Source organism: Phocoena sinus, chromosome 17 (genome assembly GCF_008692025.1).
Source record: "Phocoena sinus isolate mPhoSin1 chromosome 17, mPhoSin1.pri, whole genome shotgun sequence".
In the NCBI taxonomy this organism is placed as follows: domain Eukaryota; kingdom Metazoa; phylum Chordata; class Mammalia; order Artiodactyla; family Phocoenidae; genus Phocoena; species Phocoena sinus.
Genome location: NC_045779.1, coordinates 3,660,674 through 3,683,661, shown reverse-complemented (window position 1 = coordinate 3,683,661; position 22,988 = coordinate 3,660,674). Strand labels below are relative to the sequence as shown.

Here is a 22,988-nt window from a genome sequence, read left to right as displayed (position 1 = left end):
AATCGGCTCTCGGCTGGAGCCCAGGAGGGAGGGAAACAACCGGGCAAGAGCTTCCCACCAGCCCAGAGCATCAGGAACAGGGGGCTTTCCTGCCGGGTGGGCCAGGCTCCAGGAGAGGAATGTCTGAGTTCCAAGGCACAGCCTGGGCAGCAGTCGGTCCCGCCCTCTGAAACCCCTTTGAAGCTGGGCAAACGTCTGGCCAAGGGCAAGCTTGAGAGCTCCTCCACTTACCCTGGGAGGGGCGGTTTCCTGCCTGCCTTTCACAGGACGGAAGTACAGCAACAATCATTTTGCATGATTCTCAGCTTAGACACCAAAATCTAAAAGCCCAATAAAAATAAGCTTGATGTGAGATAATGCATCAGACGGGCCAAGACTTATTCAACTACCTTAGAGACCTATTATCATAATATACTTTTTTGTCTTTTTTTTATGGTTTAGAGACTCTTTCCCATCAAAATCAGATGAAACATGCCTGGCTCCTTGAACAATTTCAGACCCAGCTCCACCTTGACTGTCCTTCTCCGAACGTGTTCAGGTGGTTGACTTCTCCTAGAACTTGGCACCCAGAGGGAATGCAGGGCTCCTGCGGGGGCCTTGAAGGCAAACCTTCTGCCCTCACCTTTGCAGTGTTTCCGCAACTCAGCCTCGGCTAAAATCCTTATTCTTTTCCACATGAACTGCTCCCAAGTTCAGGTCTTCTGTTCTGGATAAAGGGAATTGGGTTTGAAGGCTTCTGTTTGTGTTTTTTGTTTTGTTTTGTTTTGTGGAGAATCAGAGAAAATTAGAACTGAAGAGTTCATAGGAATTGCTATTACAGCGTTTTCACCTTGTGGGTTCCAGCCCATTTGTGGCCCAGGAGATCAATTCAATAGGTCACCACCCGCTTTCTCTTCAAAAATGAAATACAATGGAGTAGAAGATATCAGAGTGCATCGCATTTATGAATGGCAAGTATTAGTTCATGTAAGTTTTGTTTCAGATTATATATGTGTCTGTGTACCTGGGGGGAGGTGGGCGGCAGTGGTACTAGGTTATGACTACAGTTGAGCTTTGGTCAAAAAATTTAAAAGCCACTAGTCTAGTCCAGCCAGGAACGAGCAGTGTGCTATGATCAACAAGCACCTGTGTGGAATCTAGAGTCAGAAAATCCCTGGGTTTAAGCCTGGGCCCTGACACGCAGGAACGGCAATGACCACAGGACGCTGTCAAGATTCATTGAAACTCAGCCCAATTCCTCACCTAAGAAACAGGGAAAACAAGAGTATTTTCCTCCAAGAGGTATTAAGGAGAAGCTCACTAATTCTCACTTGCAGGGAATAAGCACATTTGTACCGTGCGCCGAGAAACGCGCCACGAACTTTGCCTGCGTTATACTTCCGACCTCCTGCATGACAGCGCTTTGTGTTAGATATTTCTGCTACCACCCATCAGATGAGGAAAGCGAGGCGGTTTGGTCCAACATGGGAACGTCCACCTTTCACGACACTGGCCCTCAGGCCACTGTGCCTCTATCCAAAGGTGAGGATGCGCTTAACGTACTTAGCACCGTTAGTACTAAGTACTTAGTACTGACGCCAAGGAGCCTTTGCAATTCAGTGCTACTCAAAGGCAGGCCCTTCCCAAGATGACGAGCTGGTGCTGGAACGCGGGTGGGTGCCCTGCTTCCCTCACCAGGTGACTTTTACCTGTTTGGCTCCACTAAGCAATGTACTTCGTGATGAATTTCACTGGCCCCTGGCAGGAGCGCCTGCCCTCATCCAGGACAGACAGCACGCCATTTCCCACGGGCGGCGCATGGCCCGCACGCTGAGTAGCACCGCGTGAGACGGTACGCTTATCAGCATCACAGCTATCGTGACACGCTCGTCCAGACCTGCCCTTTCACCGTCCAAAGCTCTTTTTGCTGCTCCATCAAAGGCGACCTTGTGCCTCCATCCCTGTCCACTGGCAGCCCGCGGAAAAGCCCCCCGAATCTTTACGATATGTCCAGAGGCCCCCATGCTCCTCCCTGGCTTTGCATCACCCGCCCTCCTGCTAAAGCTTGTCTTTTGTGTCTTCCTGGAAGACGCTGATAAGGACGTTGATCGAGATCTGGCCGAGGACAGATCTGCTCTCAGGCACAATGACTGGAACAGTCTCTAATCCACTCAAGGCCTGTGTGCACCTCTTCACGGCCATGTTTGCTTCAGTTTCCGAAGCGTGAACAGGGTGGAAGGAAGCCCTGGGACCTGAGCTGCTGTAAGGGCTCCATCTTGTGGTGCACACGTGTCAGTGCACCTGCAGCGCGGAGATGCTGAACTGGCGCAAGGCTGGATGGACAGAATAGGGCGTAACAGCACCTGCGAGCTTAGAAGGTATTTGCCTCACTCTCTGGACCTGAACAGTGAATCCTTTTTCCTCATCATGTCTCAAAGTAAATCAGACTGGCCCTGTTCCTTTGGTTCACCACTGTGAATTCAATCAGTGTAACACCACCGATTCGTTGCATGGCCCAGAAAAAAAATTTTTAATGAGCTACCTAGGCAAAGAGACAAAATTTTTATAATACTTTCTTCCATCCATAGTTCTACACCTGAAATGAAAATTCCCTTTCCTTTTGCTCAGGATTTGGAAATTAACTCTAAGGAATCCTGGATTTAATGTGGGCGTCTCTAAAGAAGGATGCAGTGCTGCCCTAGCCAGGCTGCTTCCTCGTGATCCCCGGGACCGATGCCAGCACCAACACCACGGTCACGCTGGCCCGCTTCTCCCACACCTGGATCCCACCTCCTCCAGGTGTGACGTGATGCTGCCTTCCCCAATCCACTCAGATTTCTACTCCCTTCTAGGGTATGAGACAGCTGGGACCAAGGACGTGTTTCAAACACACAAGCAGGCACGAGTCTTTGATGTGAGTTTAAATGATCCTGTCTCAGTCTGAGCTGGGGGGTAGGGATCAGCTGAGGCTGCACAGGTAGGGCCTGTCAGGGTTGAGGGTGGTTAAGAGGGAGCTGAAAGTTGCAAGAAGAAGAATGAGAAGCAGCAGTGCCCTGGGATCATAATAGCAGGAGTATGACTGTGTTTCCTAAAGCAAACTCAGAGCTCGAAACCTGAAAGGGCAAATATGAGAAAAACCGTGTCGTCATTTACATGGCCTACGCACACACAGTGGTGCTATGTTTCGAAAACAGGGAGGACGGAATCCTGCCCAGAGGTTCCCTGTCTGGAAGGAGGCTGACGTGTGAATAAGTAGCTGTACGTGTTCCTAAAACTCTTGCGATGGACGCTTTGAAACAAGAGCAGGCAGGAGTGAGACCTGGTGTGACCTCCTCTCAGGAACCAAATGGATGCATTTTATCTGACAATCCTCTCTACCATCAATTTATAAACTCCCAAACTGGAGGATCTCAACCCCATAACGCCTCTGGAATTTTGATTATAGTTCTTTCTTAGCCTTGAAACAAACTTAGAGTGAACGTAATAGAGCACCTTAACCTTACAGATGAGAAAAAGACTGGCTGATAAAGCAGCATCTTCGTGCAAAGCGTTTGCACTTCTTACACCAGCTGGCTATGCTGCTTGTCTTATAGCTTACTGCTCCACGAAACTGCTTCGAGGGGTCACAGAAATAAACCACATCTTACATATTAAAGACTGGTCACTTTACCCAGTAAATTCCTTTTGGAGGTCTGCCCTTTACTGGAGGAAAGTTATTAAAGTAAAAAGTATACAGTCAGTACCTTAGTAATTAATGAAATAACAAGAAATGCAATCCCTCACTAAGGAGAATGTTTTCACTTAACATTTCTCTTTTTATTTCACTGGGGAACTTAAGGTAATGATCTAGGAATATCTTAAGTCTCTCCTCCATTTCATCTTCCATTGGTGGCATCTCTAGAACATCACCGAGGGGTAGAGCATTCTTCTTGAAAGCAAAGTGCAGACATTTGAGATGTTTAATTCAGAATGCCCCTCAACTGGTGACTATCTGGGAATTTGAAAAAGCATCACCAATAGGAATTGCCGGTGATATTGGGAAAGTGACATTTTTTTCATACATTTCCTCTTAACGTAAGTAGCAAGTTAGCTGACTTTGGTAAGCATAGGTAGGGGTTAAACGTGTATTAAAATAACTAAAGATCTAATATGAACTCCCTGAATATAAAGCAAAATGCCCTGACTTCATTGTCATACGGACAGTAAAAAAAACACGTGTAGCCATCGTATTTACAAACCATTCAAGTGGTCAAGAAGAGAAATTAGATATCACTAAATTCCATAATCCATATAACTAAGGAGGGTGAGGGTTCAAATTGGCTTTGACCCGAATCTCTCTTTCTTAAGGAAACTGGAGGGAGACACATTGCATTTGGGGGGGGGTCACCCAAATTCTAGTCACATGAGAGCTGTACTTAGTCCGTTTCCAGCCACATGGCCGCTTGAGCTGAAAGGAGGAAGATCTGGGGGCAAGGAGTGGAAGGACCCTCTAGAAACAAACTAATAGAATTGTCCGGTATGATATCACTTTCTCTTAACAGTGTACTTGGGGGATAGAAATTCCTGGGCTCCGGAAACGAAGAGAAGCCTCAGAACAGAGTGTAGACGCTGTTGCCATGGAGACCCACAAGGATTTCAGACTTGGCCCGAAAGCTGGGATTTTAATTCCAGGGAGAGGACTGGAGAAGAAAGAAAGAGGGAACTGGTACTGAGCCAGCTCCTCAAGACCCAGATGTGTCAAAAGGCTGGCCAGCCTGAGAGGCAGACAAGAAAATTCTGTGTCCTCGTCCCAGGAAGCAGCAAGGAAACTTTCAGTCTCCAGGTACTTTGTATTAAAAAAATGACTTGCAAGAAATCAAAACCTCGGACTATACCCCGTGCAGATGTGAATTTATACCACCCAAAGGGAGCAGGAACCACACTCAAGAGTTAAACGTGAAGATTGGTCCAGGACAGTGAAATCCTGAGACCCTCCCCCCGCAAAAACAAATGAAAAGCTGTTCCATAGGAAAATGCAAACAACACATGGCATTATGGATCCTCCATAGAAAGGATAGTCCTTGCTGACAGCAAATCAAAATTCAAAGTGACGTGATCGAAACTCCGCACGCAAACACCACTGAAGCTACATGAGGAAGCACCGTGGAAGACAGATGGGCAGACTCGACACAGGAAGACCCAGCGCTCAAGAATTAGAGGAAATGGAAAAACCTGAAAGACACCACAAAGAAAGATACATTTAAACTTGCATGGATTAACAAAAGAACAGAAGCAATAACAAAAGGCAGGACAGCATTTTCAAAGATCAAGAATATTTGAAAAAAAAAAATGAAATGTAGGAATTCAAAAAATGATTCTTTGGATTTCTAGATTCAGCATGGCAACACAGAGAGCTGGAAAGAGAGTCACACCCACCCTGACAACAAGAAAACTGCTGGACAAACTGCAAATTAATTACTTTCCTTGTCCCCCTTAGAGAACTAAGGTCACAAGAGCAAATAGCTAACTGGAAATCTTCAAAAAGGCAAGTGCCTGTAGCAAGAAACAGGACCCATGCTTTTCCTTACCTGGGGCAGATATTGTCAGAGGCTGTAGAGCCAATAAGAAGATTCAGCTAGATACTTGTAATAACGTGCTAAAAGCTGAGTGTGGAGGCTGAGGGAGACCTGGAGACCCTGGAGACAGCAGACGGAGCAGGGTGGCAGCTCTACAAGAAATGTTAAAAACAAGTTCTTCAGTCAGAAGGAATGCAATATAGGTCAGAAACTTGGATCTACACAAAGAAATGAAGAGTATTAGAAATGGACCATACGGGGTGGGATGAATTGGGAGATTGGGATTGACATATATACACCACTACGTATAAAGTAGATAACTAATAAGAACCTGCTGTAGAGCACAGGGAACTCCACTCCACTTCGCTGTACAGTAGAAACTAACACAACATTGTAAAACAACTATACGCCCCCCCAAAAAAAAGAGAAATGGAAAATACAAAGTTAAAATAAAATATTTTTTCTCACTTTAATTGCTCTAAAGATAATTGAATGTTTAAGAAAACAATATATTCTTCATTGATAGTTTAAATAAAAGTAGAATATAACAGAAACAAATTTGGGCAAAACCCCAAATACTGGGGGGAAATGGTTCTAAGAGGAAGTCTCAACCAAAATTGAAAATTATTTTGAACTGAATGAACATTAAGACACAACACATCAAACTTTGTGAGATGCAGCTAAAACAGTGCTCAGAGGAAATTCATAGCACTGAAAGCTTATATTAAGGATGAACAAAGATCTGATCTAAATTTTCACCTTAAGAAATTAGAAAATGAAAAGTAAATTAAACCCAAAGCAAGCAGAAGGGATAAAAGAATAATGATGAAGACAGAAATCGATGAAGCTAAAAACAGAAAAACAGGGGACTTCCCTAGTGGTGCAGTGGTTGAGAATCCACCTGACAATGCAGGGGACACGTGTTTGATCCCTGGTCAGGGAAGATCCCACATGCCACGGAGCAGCAAAGCCCATGCACCACAACTACTGAGCCTGTGCTCTAGAGTCCGTGAGCCACAACTACTGAGCCCATGTGCCACAATACTGAAGCCCATGTGCCTAGAGCCCATGCTCCACAATAAGAGAAGCCACCACTATGAGAAGCCCATGCACCACAATGAAGAGTAGCCCCTGCTCGCCACATCCAGAGAAAGGCCGCACAGCAATGAAGACCCAACGCAGCCAAAAATTTTTTTAAATTTTTAGGAAATTTTTTTAAAAAACAGAAAAACAATAGAGAAAACCAATGAAACCAAAGACTGATTCTTTGAAAAAACTCAATAAAATTGGTAAACCTCTAGTGAGTCTGACCAAGAAAAAAAAAGAGAGAGAAGACATAGATAACAATACCAGGAATGAAAGAGGGAACTTCACTCTCAACCTCACGGACACTAAAAGGATAACAGGAGAATAAAACAAACAACTGTAGACTTATAAATTTGGCAACTTAAGTGAAATAGACCAGTTCCTTGAAAGACATAAACTACCAAAATTCACTGAAAAAGAAATAGAGTCTGAATAGTGCTATATTTATTAAAGAAATCGAATTTGTAATTGAAAACCTTCCCACACAGAAAACCCCAAGCATAAATGGCTTCTGGTGAATTCCACCATCATTTAAGGAAAAAAATAATGCCAAATCTACCCAATCTCCTGCAGGGGGAAAAAAAAAAAAAAGAGTAGGAAACAATTTCTAAGTCATTTTATGAGGCCAGAATTAAGCTAATATTAAAACCAGACAAAGATATTACAAGAAAAGAAAATTGCAAACCACTATTCTTTGTGAGTCTAGATATAAATTTCTTCAAAAAAACTTCAGAAGATTGAATCCAGAAATATATACAAAAGACTGATCTAAATAGACATTTCTCCAAAGAAGATATATAGACTGCCAACAAACACATGAAAGAATGCTCAACATCATTAATCATTAGAGAAATGCAGATCAAAACTACAATGAGATATCATCTCACACCAGTCAGAATGGCCATTATCAAAATATCTAGAAACAATAAATGCTGGAGAGAGTGTGGAGAAAAGGGAACACTCTTGCACTGCTGGTGGGAATGTGAATTGGTTCAGCCACTATGGAGAACAGTATGGAGGTTCCTTAAAAAACTACAAATAGAACTACCATGTAACCCAGCCATCCCACTACTGGGCATATACCCTGAGAAAACCAAAATTCAAAAAGAGTCATGTACCAAAATGTTCATTGCAGCTCTATTTTCAATAGCCCGGAGATGGAAACAACCTAAGTGCCCATCATCGGATGAATGGATAAAGAAGATGTGGCACATATATACAATGGAATATTGCTCAGCCATAAAAAGAAACGAAATTGAGCTATTTGTAATGAGGTGGATAGACCTAGAGTCTGTCATACAGAGTGAAGCAAGTCAGAAAGAAAAAGACAAATACCGTATGCTAACACATATATATGGAATTTAAGGAAAAAAAATGTCATGAAGAACCTAGGGGTAAGACAGGAATAAAGACACAGACCTACTGGAGAACGGACTTGAGGATATGGGGAGGGGGAAGGGTGAGCTGTGACAGGGCGAGAGAGAGGCATGGACATATATACACTAACAAACGTAAGGTAGATAGCTAGTGGGAAGCAGCCGCATGGCACAGGGATATCGGCTAGGTGCTTTGTGACCGCCTGGAGGGGTGGGATAGGGAGGGTGGGAGGGAGGGAGACGCAAGAGGGAAGAGATATGGGAACATATGTATATGTACAACTGATTCACTTTGCTATAAAACAGAAACTAACACACCATTGTAAAGCAATTATACCCCAATAAAGATGTTAAAAAAATAATTAAAAAAAATAAAAGTACTTAAAAAAAAAAAGACTATACATGCCAGTCAAGCAGGATTCATCCCACGAATACAAGGCTTGTTCAACATATTTTAAAATCAATTAGTGTAATTCATGATATTAAGAGACTGAAGAAGAAAAACCATATAGATATCTTGGTAGCTTCCAAAAACAGCATTTGACAAAATTCAACATCTATTTGTGATAAAAAAAAAACTCTCAGCAACCTAGAAATAGAAAAGAAGTTCCTTAACCTTATGGAAAGCATTTACATATTACATAAAACCTACAACTAACCTCAATGGTAAAAAAAAAAAAAAAAAAAAAAAGAATGTTTTCCCTCTAAGATGGGAACAAAGACAGGATATCTTCCCTCACCACTCTTGTTCCGTATCAATATCTTGTTCGAAGACTAGAACTTCTGCTGGAAGTTTTTACAATAGGCAGGAAAAAGAAAAGGCATACAAATAGGAAAGAAAGAAATAAAACTGCCTCTATTCTCAGATGACATGACGGTCTCGAAGAAAATCCCAATCTACAAAATCATCTCTTAGAACTAAAAAGTGAATTTAAGAAGATCACAGGATACATCGCCTATATATAAAAGTCAGATATCTTCCTATATACAATAAACAATTGGAATTTAAAATTCCAAAAACAATACCATTTACAATAGCACTAAAAATGAAATGCTTAGGTGTAGATCTAATAAAAGAGTCTGTATGCTAAAAATTACAAACACTAATGAAAGAAATGAAAGAAGATCTAAATAAAGAGATCTACAATGTTCATGGATTGAAAGACTCAGTATTTTAAGATATCCATCTCGTCAACTGATAAATAGATTCAGTACAATCCAAATCAAAATTCCAGCACGTTTTTGTAAATGTAGACAAGTTAATTTTAAAATTTAGATGGAAAGTCAAAGGAAAAAGAAAAGCCAAAACAACTCTGAAAAAGAAGTACAAAGTTGAGGACTCACTCTACCTGACTTCAAATTTTATGATAACGCTACAGTTATCCAGACAGTATGACATTGGTGAAAGGGTATGTGCATTTCACAATGGAACAGAATAAAAAGCCCAGAAATAGACCCACAGTTCACTTTTGGCAAAAGTACAAAGGCAATTCAATGAAGAAAGTTTTATCTTTCCAACAAATGTTTCTGGAACAACTGAGTATCCATGTGCAAAAAAGTCAAAAAAAAGCTTACAATTATACCCCAATTAAAAATATATGTAATTTTCATTAAAAAATTTTTTAAAAAAGAACCTTGACACATACCTCATACCGTGTACAAAAATTAACCCAGAATAAATCATTGACCTAATTCTAAATCTAAAAGTTTAAAATTTCTAGAAGAAACAGAGAAGAAAATCTGTGTGAACTTGGGTATGGTGACAAGTTTTTAGATGTGATTCTAAAGACATGAGTCATAATAGAAAATTTGATAAATTGTACCCTTAAAATTTTTGAAACTTTTGCCCTGTAAAAGACACTGTTAAGAGAATGAAAAGTCAAGCCACAGACTTGGAGAAAAATATTTATGTATCCTATATCTGATAAAAGTCTCATATCCGTGTAGAATATATAAAGAACTCTTAAAGCTCAACAATAAGAAACAACCCCCCTTTCAAAATGAGCAAAATACATGAAAAGATACTTCTCCAAAGATAATACACAGATGGCAAAAAAGCATATGAAATGATGCATTAACAAAGTTAAATCAGGGAACTCTTTGGCGGTCCAGTGGTTAGGACTCCACACTCTCACTGCCAAGGGGCCGGGTTCAATTCCTGGTCAGGGAACTAAGATCCCGCATGCTGCATGGTGAGGCAAAAAAAACAAAAAGTTAAAATCACAAATTGGGACCACTACATACCTGGGATGGCTAAAATTTAAAAACTAACCATGCAAGACTGGTGAAGATGCAGAGCAACAGGAACCCTCATTCACTGTTAGTGGGAACACAAATGACGCAGCCCTTTTGGAAGTTTAACAATTTCTTACAGTGTTAAATACATGCTTACCACGTGGACCCAGAAATCCTACTCCTAGGTATTTGCCCAAGTGAACTGAAGACTTGTGTTCTCCTCAGAACCTCTGTGCAAATGTTTCTAACAGCTTTATTCACATCCTCAAACTGGAAACAAACCAAATGTGCTTCAACAGGTGGCTGGATAAACAAACTGTGTATGTGCACACACCAGAACACTACTCGGACACACAGGACAAACTGTCAGCTCACGCAACAACAAGGATAAACCTTGAATAAATTTTTCTAAATGAAAGAAGCTGGTCCTGAAAGACTTAATCCTGTAAGATTCCATGTATATGACATTCTGACAAAACGGTGCAGACATAAATCACACCAGTGGTTTCCAGGAGTCAAAGGTAGAAGGATTGATTAACTGAAGGGGCTACATAGGGACTGTTAGGGGAGCACTGAACACAAGTCTCCTTGGAAAATGGCAGATCAAGATGACAAAATATTAATAAATGTTTTCCCCATTGATGGGCTTGATCTAAGGGAAGTACATGTGAAATATTGCACCCAGCAAATAGGAAATATTTCTCTGGTGCAAGCATACATGAGATATTAGGAAAGTTAAACATAAACACACATTAAGTCAAAAGGAAATTCAATACACATTTTTTAAATTATATACTGACCACATTGTCGGATCAAAATTCAGTAACAATAAAAATCAGTAACAAAAAGGTTGCCGATGCCCCCGCCAACACACATACTTTTCTTTAGAAACTACAAAGCACACTTCTAAATAATTCATGGATCAAAGGAGAAATCATAAGAAAAATTACTAAATATTTAGATTTAAGTGAGGGTGAAAGTGATATATATTTTTCCATCATCACATTTGCACATACACACACATATAAATGTGTTATATAACTATAAATACATACTTTTAAATATGTAAATATATATATATATATACACACATACACACACACACACAAATAGGATGATGGAAAATAAGAGAGAAAGGACAAGAAACGTAGAAAAAACAGAGGATAAGTTCAAGAGTGCTAACATCTGAATAATAGTTTTTCCATAAAGACATAAAAAATAGTGACAGTTTTATCCTAGAAATAATTATAGAAATTTCCCTACTACTGAATGAAATGAGTTTCCAAACTGAATGGGCTTACTAAGTTCCCAGGACAATAAAAGAAAAAGACCCACACCAAGGCAGGTAATAGAGACAGATAAAAATTACATATAGGGCTTCCCTGGTGGCGCAGTGGTTGGGAGTCCGCCTGCCGATGCAGGGGACATGGGTTCGTGTCCCGGTCCGGGAAGATCCCACATGCCGCGGCAGCGGCTGGGCCCGTGAGCCATGGCCGCTGAGCCTGCGCGTCCGGAGCCTGTGCTCCACAACGGGAGAGGCCACAGCAGTGAGAGGCCCGCGTATCGCAAAAAAAAAAAAAAAATTACATATATTTCAGAAACTGTTAAGAATCTCATGAAATGATCAGGAATAATACGCAGCCCTCTCAGGAAGCTGCTGAAGAATGCAGTCTATCAAAACAACAGCATAAACAGAGCAGTCAAAACCAGATGCGGGAACCAGTGGCAGAACTCTGGAGAAAGTCCCCTTTGCCTTTCTCTGGTGTTCAAGCCACTGGTCCCTGGCATAACAGTGAAGAGAAATCCCTGGACAGGATCCCCAGAGCAGGCCTAGAGCACAAGAAGTAAAGATTGGAAGAAGCAGACAGAGGATTCTAGGAGGGTTATCTCTGAGAAAGAGATAAAATCAATCAAATACCTGATGTGTGTGGCCAGTGAGAATAGATTGAAACTTACGGAGGAGACCTTGGGAAGGAAAGAAGGATAAGAAAGTGGAAAACCAAGGAAAACAAAAATCAAAAGCCTATTATTAACTTGAGGGAGGAAAAAGATTGCGAAACAGGAAATGTAATCACAGTATACTGCATAGCTCTTCTGTGAATAATACTTATATATCCATACAATAGTGTAAACACTGAGTATCGATTTAATGTAAAATGGTGACATTGACTCTCTAGGACGACAGAGGGAGAGGAAGGATATGGGAGCACCTATTATCTTTCACAGCAGGAGGTCAGTAGATAATAAACTGAAACACCAAGCAATGAGAATACATCACGTTAATTAGAAATAAAGAGATAAACACAAAGGAAACTGTCTAAAAAGTTGGAAGCTAGTTGCCCTTGTGGACTGTGAATAGGGATGGGGATAGTGGGAAGGGAATGCTTCTTGTATTAAAATTCTTGGTGATACTTGAAGCTAAATATATGTAATACTCTGTGGGCTACCACAAAAATCAATATTCAGAGAGAATGTACATGCTTAAGTATAAATACTAGGAAAAATGGAAATGAACAAGCTAAGCATACAACTCTAGGAGTTCCTAAAAGAACACAGTTAACCCAAAGAAAGGAAAATGAAATAAATAATGGAACATGATGAACTAAGGAAATTAAAGAAAAGAGGGATAGATAGAAGCAAAGACTGAATCTTTGCAACAAACCAATAAAACAGATTTTACTCTTTCCATGAAAAAACAGGTCATAAAAGACACAGTAAAACTTTAAGACATCATAAAAGAATACTCCAAACAACTTTATGGCAATAAACCTGACAACTTAAATGGAGTGTAAAATACGAATTGCCAAAATTAACTCAAAAAGAAATTGGAAATATGAATAGACATAAAACATTAAAGAAACTGAATGAGTCGTCAATGTCAGAAAATCTCCAGGTCTAAGCAGTTTTAAAAGCGAGTTTCACCACAACTTTGAGGAATAGATAATTCCTATCTTTACATTAACCCACTCAAGAAAACAGAAAAAGACTAAACTCTTTTTTTTTGACATTTATAAACCTTGATATCAAAAACAGATGGAATAGGGCTTCCCTGATGGCGCAGTGGTCGGGAGTCTGCCTGCCGATGCAGGGGACACGGGTTCGTGCCCTGGTCCGGGAAGATCCCACATGCCGCGGAGCAGCTGGGCCCGTGAGCCATGGCCGCTGAGCCTGCGCGTCCGGAGCCTGTGCTCCACAACGGGAGAGGCCACAACAGTGAGAGGCCCGCGTACCGCAAAAAAAAAAAACAGAACAGATGGAATAGCATGAGAAAGGAAGCTTGTCGGCTGACCTCAGTTTTATGTTGTGGTAGTTGCAATAGTACTAATGGATAAAATCTACTGAGAACTTTATACGTGTCAGGTGCTGTTATAATGGCATTTTGGTTGTTTCTGTATTGAGATACAGTTGATATATATACAAAGAACTGCACATATTTATGAATAAAATTTGATGAGTTTGGACATATGCAAATACCATGATACCATCACCACAATCAAGGTAATAAACACATCCATCACCTTCCAGTTTTCTTGTATCCCTTTGTTGTTTTTTTTTAATTTTGTGTGTGTATGTATGTGCGGTAAGAACACAACATGAGTATTGCCCTCTTAACAAATTCTGAACGCACACACTACAGGTACTATGTTGTACAGCAGATTCTAGAACTCATAGAGCATAACTGCAACTATACCCACAAAATAACAACTCCTGCTTCCCCTGCTCTAAGGGTATTATAAGTACTAACTTATTTAAAAACAGCCTTATCAAGAGGGTACTAATATTATGCCTATTTTATCAGTCAGGATACTAAGGCACAGGTAGTTAAGTAACTTGCGTGTGACATGAACTCAAGCAGTCCTCCAGAGTTCTGTAGTAGTGAAGCTCAGTGCAGACCATCAGTGGAGGACAACCCTAGTTCCACCTGATCATTTGAGGACATAGAACTGATACAATGCAGGTGCACAGCTGGACCAAGGTAAAAATACTAGCCAACAGAATAAAACAAGAATAAGAAATATTACCAAGTGCTGAAAAGGAAACACAAGTATTTTTATTTATAGACAATATAACTGTCTACATAAAAATCCAAGAGGATCTATAAACAAACTATTAGAACTAATGAGTTCTTCAGCAAGATTGCTGAATAAAAGTGCATGATTTACTAAATACCTACAAAAATCTATCAGGAATGTCACCTTTCAAAAATCTCATTCAAAGTTCAACCAAAATTACAAGGTACCCATAAAGAAATCTAAAAAAGGATGTATAAGATATGTATTAAGAAAAATTACAGTACTTTCTTGAAGGCTTTTACAGAAGACCTAAGTAAATACGAAAAATGCTATGTTCATGAACAGGAAAGCTCAACATCATAACCATGATAATTTCCCCCAAATAGATCTATAAATGTAGTGTTATTCTAATCATGATACTAACCACATTTTTCAAAGACAACTCTAATAGCTCATTTGAAGAAGTAAGATGCACTTTTGGAGAATAAGGTGAAGGGAGAAAGAAGGAAGATTCCCTACCAAATACTGACATATCATAAAGCTATAATAAATGTTTAAAAGTGTAGAGTTCATGAAAGAACACACAAATAAACTTGGAAAAGAATAGAGGGACTAAAAGCAGACCATTGTATATACGGGAACTTGGTTTATAATGGAAATTGCACTGCAAATCTAATCAAAAGCTTTATTCAATATATTGTTTCAGGAAATGGTTTAGCCAATTCCTACCTCATTTTCTACTCAAAGGAATTCTAATAAAGATCTAGATGGGAAAAGGCAAAACTATGAAAACTTTTAGAACATAATATGTGAGAATACATCCCTGGCATTGGGGTAGGGAAAGTTTTTCAAAACAAGACGAAACTCATCAACCCTAAAAAAGAAAGATTAGTAAAATTGACAAAGTTAAAATAAAATCTTCCGTATGAAGAAAGACACCATAAACATTGTTAAGAGACAAATTACAGACTGGGAGAAAATATCTGACTTGTGTACAATGGACAAAGCATTACAGTCAATCCTCACTATGTGAAGATTCCATGTGTGTGAATTCACCGACTTGCTAATATTTATTAGTAACCCGCACATCCATACTTTTGGTGCCTTCGTAGCCATTCCAGCCGTGCACAGAGAAGTGAAAATTTTGACTAATCTGACACGTACATTCCCAGCAGAGGCCAAACAAGGCTACATTCTGCCTTCTTGTTTCAACACTCATACAGTACATGAGTCCGTTTTGAAGTCTATTTAGTGCCATATTTTCTCATTTTTGTGACTTTTGTTGGTGAATTCATGATTTTAAATGTCTCCCAAGCTGAAGTGCTATCTAGTGTCCTAGGTGCAAAAAGGCTGTGATGTGACTTAAGGAGAAAACATATGTAATACATGTATTAGAGAAGCTTTGTTCAGGCATGAGTTATGGGGCTGTTGCTTGTGAGCTCAATATTAATGAAGCAACAGTATAAATGAGGTGCCTTTAAACAAAAACACACATAAAACAAGGTTATGTATTCACCTGCTGACAAAAATATAGCAGCCAAAGGCTCACAAGAACCTGACCCCCTATTTCCTCTAGAAGCAATGGTTCTGTATTTGCTAATTCGGTGTTCGCGATGACTTTCTAGAACAATGAGAATAATGAAAATTGACCATACTTTCATGAGTATAAAGATCCACAGATCAAAAGAGGAAGAGAAACAACTTGATAGAAACATGGCAAAGCAGACAAAAAATCAAGACACAGAAGACACCAGGAGGCCAGTAGTATGAAAAGATGCCCAGGCTTCTCCATTCATAAGGAAAATGCAAAATAAAACCACAGGCTGTCTTGTCACAGCTATCAAATTAGCAAAAACAATACTAATGTTGATAGAGGAGAGAACAGAACTCTCAAACAGGCATTGCTGTGGGAATTGTGACTTTGATTAATTTGGAGAGCAATGTGGCGAGTTCTATTATGGTTGATAATATGCAATTCCTATGACGCAACAAATCCACTTCTAGGTAGACAGCTTAGAGATAACCATTGGTATTGAGTTCAAAAAAATGAAGTGTCTAACTGTGCATCAATACGGCAATGGGTAAGTAAACTCTGTGTCATGCGTTAGGGAAAATCAATAAACTAGATGTACATATATCAATATAAACAAATCTCAAAAACATTTTGCAGACTGAAAACATTATAAAAAATATGTATTACAACAATTACATAAATTTTTAAAGCACATATTGTTTACAGGTACACAAAAACCTATATAAGAATGATGCAATAATACACATTATTTCAAAGAGGAAGGAAATAGTACTGGGGATCAATAATAATATATAATATTAATACTAAAATCTTTACCTATAGTATAAATACATTCAGTTAATCTTCAAAATAGTCCTATGAAGTAGGTATCACTACCTTATAATGTTTATGTTATAAACATTATAGGGGCTTCCCTGGTGGCGCAGCGGTTGAGAGTCCGCCTGCCGATGCAAGGGACACGGGTTCGTGCCCCAGTCCGGGAAGATCCCACATGCCGCGGAGCGGCTGGGCCCGTGAGCCATGGCCGCTGAGCCTGCATGTCCGGAGCCTGTGCTCCGCAACGGGAGAGGCCACAACAGTGAGAGGCCCACGTACCGCAAAAAAAAAAAAAAAAAAAAAAATTATAATATTTCAGATGAGAAAACTGAGGCATAATTAAGCAACATACCAGGAAATCCTCCTGACTGCAATGTTAAAACAGGAACAGTATAAGTCTCGGGACCTTCCTCGGGTTTTTGAGTCTGTAAAATCTAAACTGAACAATTGGCTCATGTGCCTGGTGAGAGCTGGGCCTCCACGGCCCTTGCTTCTCTCAAAGAGGAACCTTGTTAGATGCCACGGCTGGGCACACAGGCTGTCAGACACATGGGTCCTTCCTCGATTTTGCTAATTCATGATAACCTGAGACAACACCAATGAGACATCATTTTATACCCTTCAAAAGTGGAACCCTAGAGCTCCTCTGATGAATCTGGTCAAGATGTCCTTCCCCTTTTCATTCCAGTCTTTTATTTCAAATACTTTATTTACTCAGCAACTTTTAGTGTGAGTCAGACTGGCAAATGCAGAATAACTTTGGCAGTCAGTTCCGGTATTTGGGTGATATATGGAATTTGATCTATACAGGGCTGGAACCACAGAAGTGGAAGAGACACAGCCCCTCATTCTACAAAGTGGCTTCTGCAGTACCACATTCAGGGTCAAAACTAGAACCCTACCCCATTTTCTCAAAAATATTAACTCAGAAAAATAAGCTGTAGAACACTGAGCGCTTCTAGCAGTAAAAGCTGTTCGGAACATTTGTGTGCAGTTTGATTTCCTCCACGTGGATAACCCTGAAAGCATAAAAACAACAACAGGATGCTTGCAAGGTACCAAGCTAACCGCTCACACAGCTGCAGCCTGTCACCGAGTAGCTTATTTGGGGACCAGAAGTGTGGAATTGCACACAGAGAACTCTCCCTCGTTATGAGCGCTAATGGAAACCAAAATTAGTTTCTTCTGTTTTTCCTCCTTCCAAATGAAGCATGTTAAAATCCTCATCTCTATTAAGAAACATCTTCAAAATAAAGAAAAAGAAAGTTGCAAGAACGTGAATGTACGGTTTCATGAATATTTTCTTACTTACCGGGACACTTTTATACTCTGACCCACACTTACAAGTGATCCAGCAAAACTACATCTCAAATCTACACACAAGAAAGGATAAAACAATACTCTAAGATGCTCGTAATGGCCTCTAGCGTATCTTAGCTGACTCAGCGGCACTATTCCGACACACATGATTTTTTAAAAGCCTGATGATCCATGGATATTTCCTTTACACAATTCAAACGTGCCCATAAGCAAGTATGAACACTGCACTGGCTCTCATGAAAATCTCATTGTAAACCCCATTAAAATGGAGAGTAGTAGGGACTGGGGTTCTAGTTACTAAACATAAATGACAAGCCCTTCCATGTGATAATAAACTACATTTTTAAAAAGTCAGAACACTATCATTTGGAATGTACTTACATATTTTTTTCACTGAACATAAAAGTTTGAAAATACATAAATCTTAAGAACAATAAAGTAAACTGAGAAACCGAGCTTAGTAAAAGTGTAAGAAAAATATATTTGCGCTCTGATTCAAATTCTAATATTTTTTGATTGATATTTAAAAAATGGCCACTAGTATTTTTGGAGCCTGAGCAGCTCATACAATAAAAATGAAATAGGGAGAGTTTTTCCTTCCTTTTGTTGTCCCTCTTGGCTCAAACTTCTTATAAAAGTACACATCCCTTCCCCATCGGATGTTAACTTTGCGTCATGGAGAAAACGGGGACCATCACGCAGGGGGATCTCACCTTCCAACCACCACAGAGCAAGGCACGTGCTTCTGTACCATCCGGAGTGCTCCACCTAATGCTCTCAGTGAAATATTCCATCGAAGGCCCGGTGCCTTTCCACTTCTGAGTTCCATTTACAGCCTAGGTCCACTGCTCTCTTCCTTTGTCGTATCAAACATGCTCTAGATGGGCTTCCCTGGTGGCGCAGTGGTTGAGAGTCCGCCTTCCAATGCAGGGGACGCGGGTTCGTGCCCCGGTCTGGGAGGATCCCACGTCGTGGAGCGGCTGGGTCCGTCAGCCATGGCCGCTGAGCCTGCGCGTCCGGAGCCTGTGCTCCGCAACGGGAGAGGCCACAACAGTGAGAGGCCTGCGTACCGAGGGGAAAAAAAAAATGCTCTAGAATTACCTACATTTAATAAGAAAGTGAAACCCCTCAATTCTTCCCAAGTCCAGCTTCAGCTGTCCCCCCGTGTCTTTGTTCCCTTCACAGCAAAGCTCCTGAGAGAGTGGTCCACAGTCCCTGACTCCACGCCGTACCCCTCGCCCTCTGCACCCCACTCCACTCCATCCCCGCTAGTCCACTGAGATCGCTCCGTGGTCAGCAAACCCCAGGTTGCCATTTTTGTTCTGCGTAACCAAATACCCCCAAACGTAGTGGCTTAACACAACAATGTAACACAATCTCCCAGCTCCGTGGGTCTACTGGGCTCCTCCGGGCGGCTCTCCTGTGAGATCTCTCCTGAAGCTGCCATTGAATTCAGCTGGGGCTGAACATGGAATTCTGACCCACAAGATCAGTGGGTCTCAGAGCAAATCACTTAAAACCACTGTGCTTTAATCTCTTCGAAAATTGATGAGAGTAATGATACGCACCTACTGACCTCAAAGAGTCCTTCGGCTCGAGGGCTAGAACATATTCAAGAAAATTTTCAAAAGAGTGAAGCTCCATGTCAATGTTGGTTCCCATTTCAAACACTTTTAGGGGCCAATAAACCATATCATGGGAGACTGAAGACTTACGGACCTCTTTCTTCCGTCCAGTACAAAAAATTTTTGTAAAGCTCACAAAATGTAATCTCATTAGACTAGAATTTTGTGAGAGTAGGAAAAAAAAAAAGTTGGGTATAAAAAAAGAATAAATAGATGATTTTTTTAAAACTTAAGAAGCATAATTGTACTGAATCTTTAACCTTCAGTGATAGGGAATCACATCTTTGTCAATATGTTATGCATCAAATACAGTTTAAAAAAACGTAGTAGGGCTTCCCTGGTGGCACAGTGGTTGAGAGTCCGCCTGCCGATGCGGGGGACACGGGTTCGTGCCCCGGTCCGGGAAGACCCCACATGCCGCGGAGCGGCTGGGCCCGTGAGCCATGGCCGCTGAGCCTGCGTGTCCGGAGCCTGTGCTCCGCAACGGGAGAGGCCACGGCGGTGAGAGGCCCGCATACCGCAAAAAAAAAACAAAAAACGTAGTAGTCACACAATTACACCATATGCTGGTACTGATATGCTGTGCCTGAAATATTTTTAATATTTAAATATTTTAAAATTAAGTCACGCAAGTGAAAAGATTATTTGGCAAAGCCAGTAGGTTCCCTCAAATAAATCATTGTAAACAGATTGAGCACAACAGCTCCTCCAGAAAAAGTTCTTCTTTTAAATATGGGGATGAGAGCTTAAAACAAGGATGCACCACAGAGCAAAAGGGATGCAGAGCATAAGAGTACAGGGGCTGGACCACATCCCAGGGTGGAATCCGGGCTCTGCCATTCTCTCGCTGTTTGACGAGATGGGGAGGGGCAAGTTATTCAGCCCCCTCACCGTGTATCACCCTCCCAATCTCATTCCTCTCCCTCCCCTGCAGAGACCCAATATCCCCAATTTGGTTTCAAATATTCCCATGCGTGCATTTTTTAAAGTAAGAATACATATAATTGTAAATAAAATATAATTGTTTTGTACTTTTTACACTTTAAATAAACAGGAGACTGCACACTTCTGTAACTTGCCGTTTTGCCCAACATCACCTTTGGTATTTATCTATGTTAATACTTAGAGCTATAGTTTATTTATTTTCATAAAAGTATACCTATAGGTTATAGGGCATCTTTAACTTTATTAAATATTATCAAATTGCTCAGAAAGTAGTAGCACCAATTGATACCCTCACCAGCAGCCTGAGGTTTTGTTGCCTTACAATTCACTAAATGTTTGCCCATCTAGTGGATGAGAAATAATACACACTGCACTTTCAACTGCCATTTATTCACCTAGAAACTGGAGGGGGGTGGGGGGAGCCTCTTGCATTACGTTTATTGGCCATTCCAACACCCTCTTCTTGGTTCTTATTTATATCTCCTGCCTATTTTCTCTTGGGTTGTTTGCCTTTCTCTTCTTGACTTTTAGGAACTTATTATATATTTTTAATTAATTTATTTTATTTATTTTTGGCTGCATTGGGGCTTCCTTGCTGTGCGCTGGCTTTCTCTCGTTGCAGCGAGTGGGGGCTGCTCTTCGTTGTGGTGCACGGGCTTCTCATTGCGGTGGCTTCTCTTGTTGCGGAGCACGGGCTCTAGGCACGCGGACTTCAGTAGTTGTGGCACACAGGCTTCAGTAGTTGTGGCTCTCGGGCTCTAGAGCCCAAGCTCAGTAGTTGTGGCGCACGGGCTTAGTTGTTCCGCGGCATGTGGGATCTTCCAGGACCAGGGCTGGAACCCGTGTCCCCTGCATTGGCAGGCAGATTCTTAACCACTGTGCCACCAGGGAAGCCCTTGCATATTTTTTATACTAAAGCTTTGTCAAGTTGTGCAATGCAATCTTTTTTTCCAGTTTTTAGTTTGTCTTTTAACTCTGTTGATGGTGCCTTTGATGTCCTAAAATTTTAATTTACTTGAATTTATTAATTATGATTTGTGCTTTTTGTTTGTTGTCCTTTTTCTCCCCAAAACTTACTCCTTGCCCTGACATGATAAAATGCTGTCCCATGTTTTTTTCAAATAAAATTCTGAAGATCCATCTTAAACTGAGTGTGTGTGTGTGTGTGCCTGTAAGTGTGAGATGGCTTTTACTTTCTTCCACATCCATTAATGTATCTTATTTTTCATCAACTCTTAAGACAGAGTAGATATTAGCAGAGTGGACAGATGAGGAAAATAAAAACCAGGGAATGTATCTGGCCCAAGGACACACAGCTTGTCAGTGACCAAGAAGGTCAAAGTGAGCATCTTCTTCGTCTAAATGACCTCCAGGCATGTCAAGCTCATCAGCATTTAAATCTGGAATCTTATCTTCACCCCCTCCCTCCACCTGCCGCCCCCTGCGCAGGGAGCAGCTGTGCACCTAGCCTGGTGTGCAGCCTCCAACTGCAGGGCTGGCTGAGTGTCAGGTTTTCCAAAAGCTGCCTGAGTGTCCTGCCCCACCTCCACCAGAGATTAGAATACAATCAGTCTGGGTGAGGCCAGGCATTGATAAGTGCTGAAGCTCCCCAGACCATTTTAATATTTATCTATCAGGGCTGTGAGCCCCTGGAGCAGTGCCCCACACCCCCTATTTAGTGATGTCAGGGTACTTGGGGGTGTTGCACTGGGGGATGATACTGTCATCCAGTGGCCAGAGGCCAGGGATGCTGCTAAACAGCTTGCAATGCACAGGATGTACACCCCCACCCCCGTGACAAAGAATTGTGTGGCCCCAAAAGTCAACAGCTGAGGCTGAGGAACCTGGACGTGGAGTCTTTCTGCTCACAAGGTAGCCCCTGACCACAGCATGGCCACCGGCACCAAGGACCTTGCCACGGATGCGAGGTCTCTGGTTCCTCCCCAGACCTACTGGTCGGAATCTAGTACAGGACCCCCTTAAAGTCTGAGAAGCCTTGCGCTGGACTGTGCCCTCCTGTGCCCCCTGCAAATCCAATCAGATAACAAATCCTGTCAATAGGTCCCTTAATTATCTCCAAAATTGTCCTCCCTTCTGCCCTAGGGTCAGTCTCTCAATCCAGCACTTCATCACTTGTCATCCCACCTATTACAATAACCCTCCAATCGGACCACCTTCTTCCAGCCTAGTAGAGATCTTTACCTTCTTTGAGAGTTAAGAAACATTGTAAGATTGAAGGAAAGAGCTGGACCTTCCCAGGGGAAAACACACACACATATACACACACACGCACACACACACACTCACACATGCTCACATATTTCTACCGTATTACATACAATTTCAAAGGGTTCATAGAACCTCTGAAGCCCACCTTGGACACTTCCAGGTAAGAACCACCACCTGACCTCTGAGCAGAGGGCTTGTTCTAACATGCAGATGGGACCATCTGAATCCCCCCCTGACAGTTCCAGCTCTTAGTACAGCTCACTCCAGCCAACCTA

The 22,988-nt window shown here is 41.4% G+C and overlaps 1 long non-coding RNA gene across 1 annotated transcript; it reads right to left on the bottom strand.

The window, feature by feature from the left end:
* Positions 1–5,015: 5,015 nt before the first annotated feature.
* Positions 5,016–18,772, bottom strand: LOC116742606. Its single transcript, XR_004346519.1, has 3 exons — positions 18,628–18,772; positions 5,547–5,686; positions 5,016–5,190 (listed from the first exon to the last, which is right to left on the bottom strand). It is a non-coding gene; the product is annotated as an uncharacterized LOC116742606 (long non-coding RNA).
* Between the last annotated feature and the right edge of the window lie 4,216 nt (positions 18,773–22,988).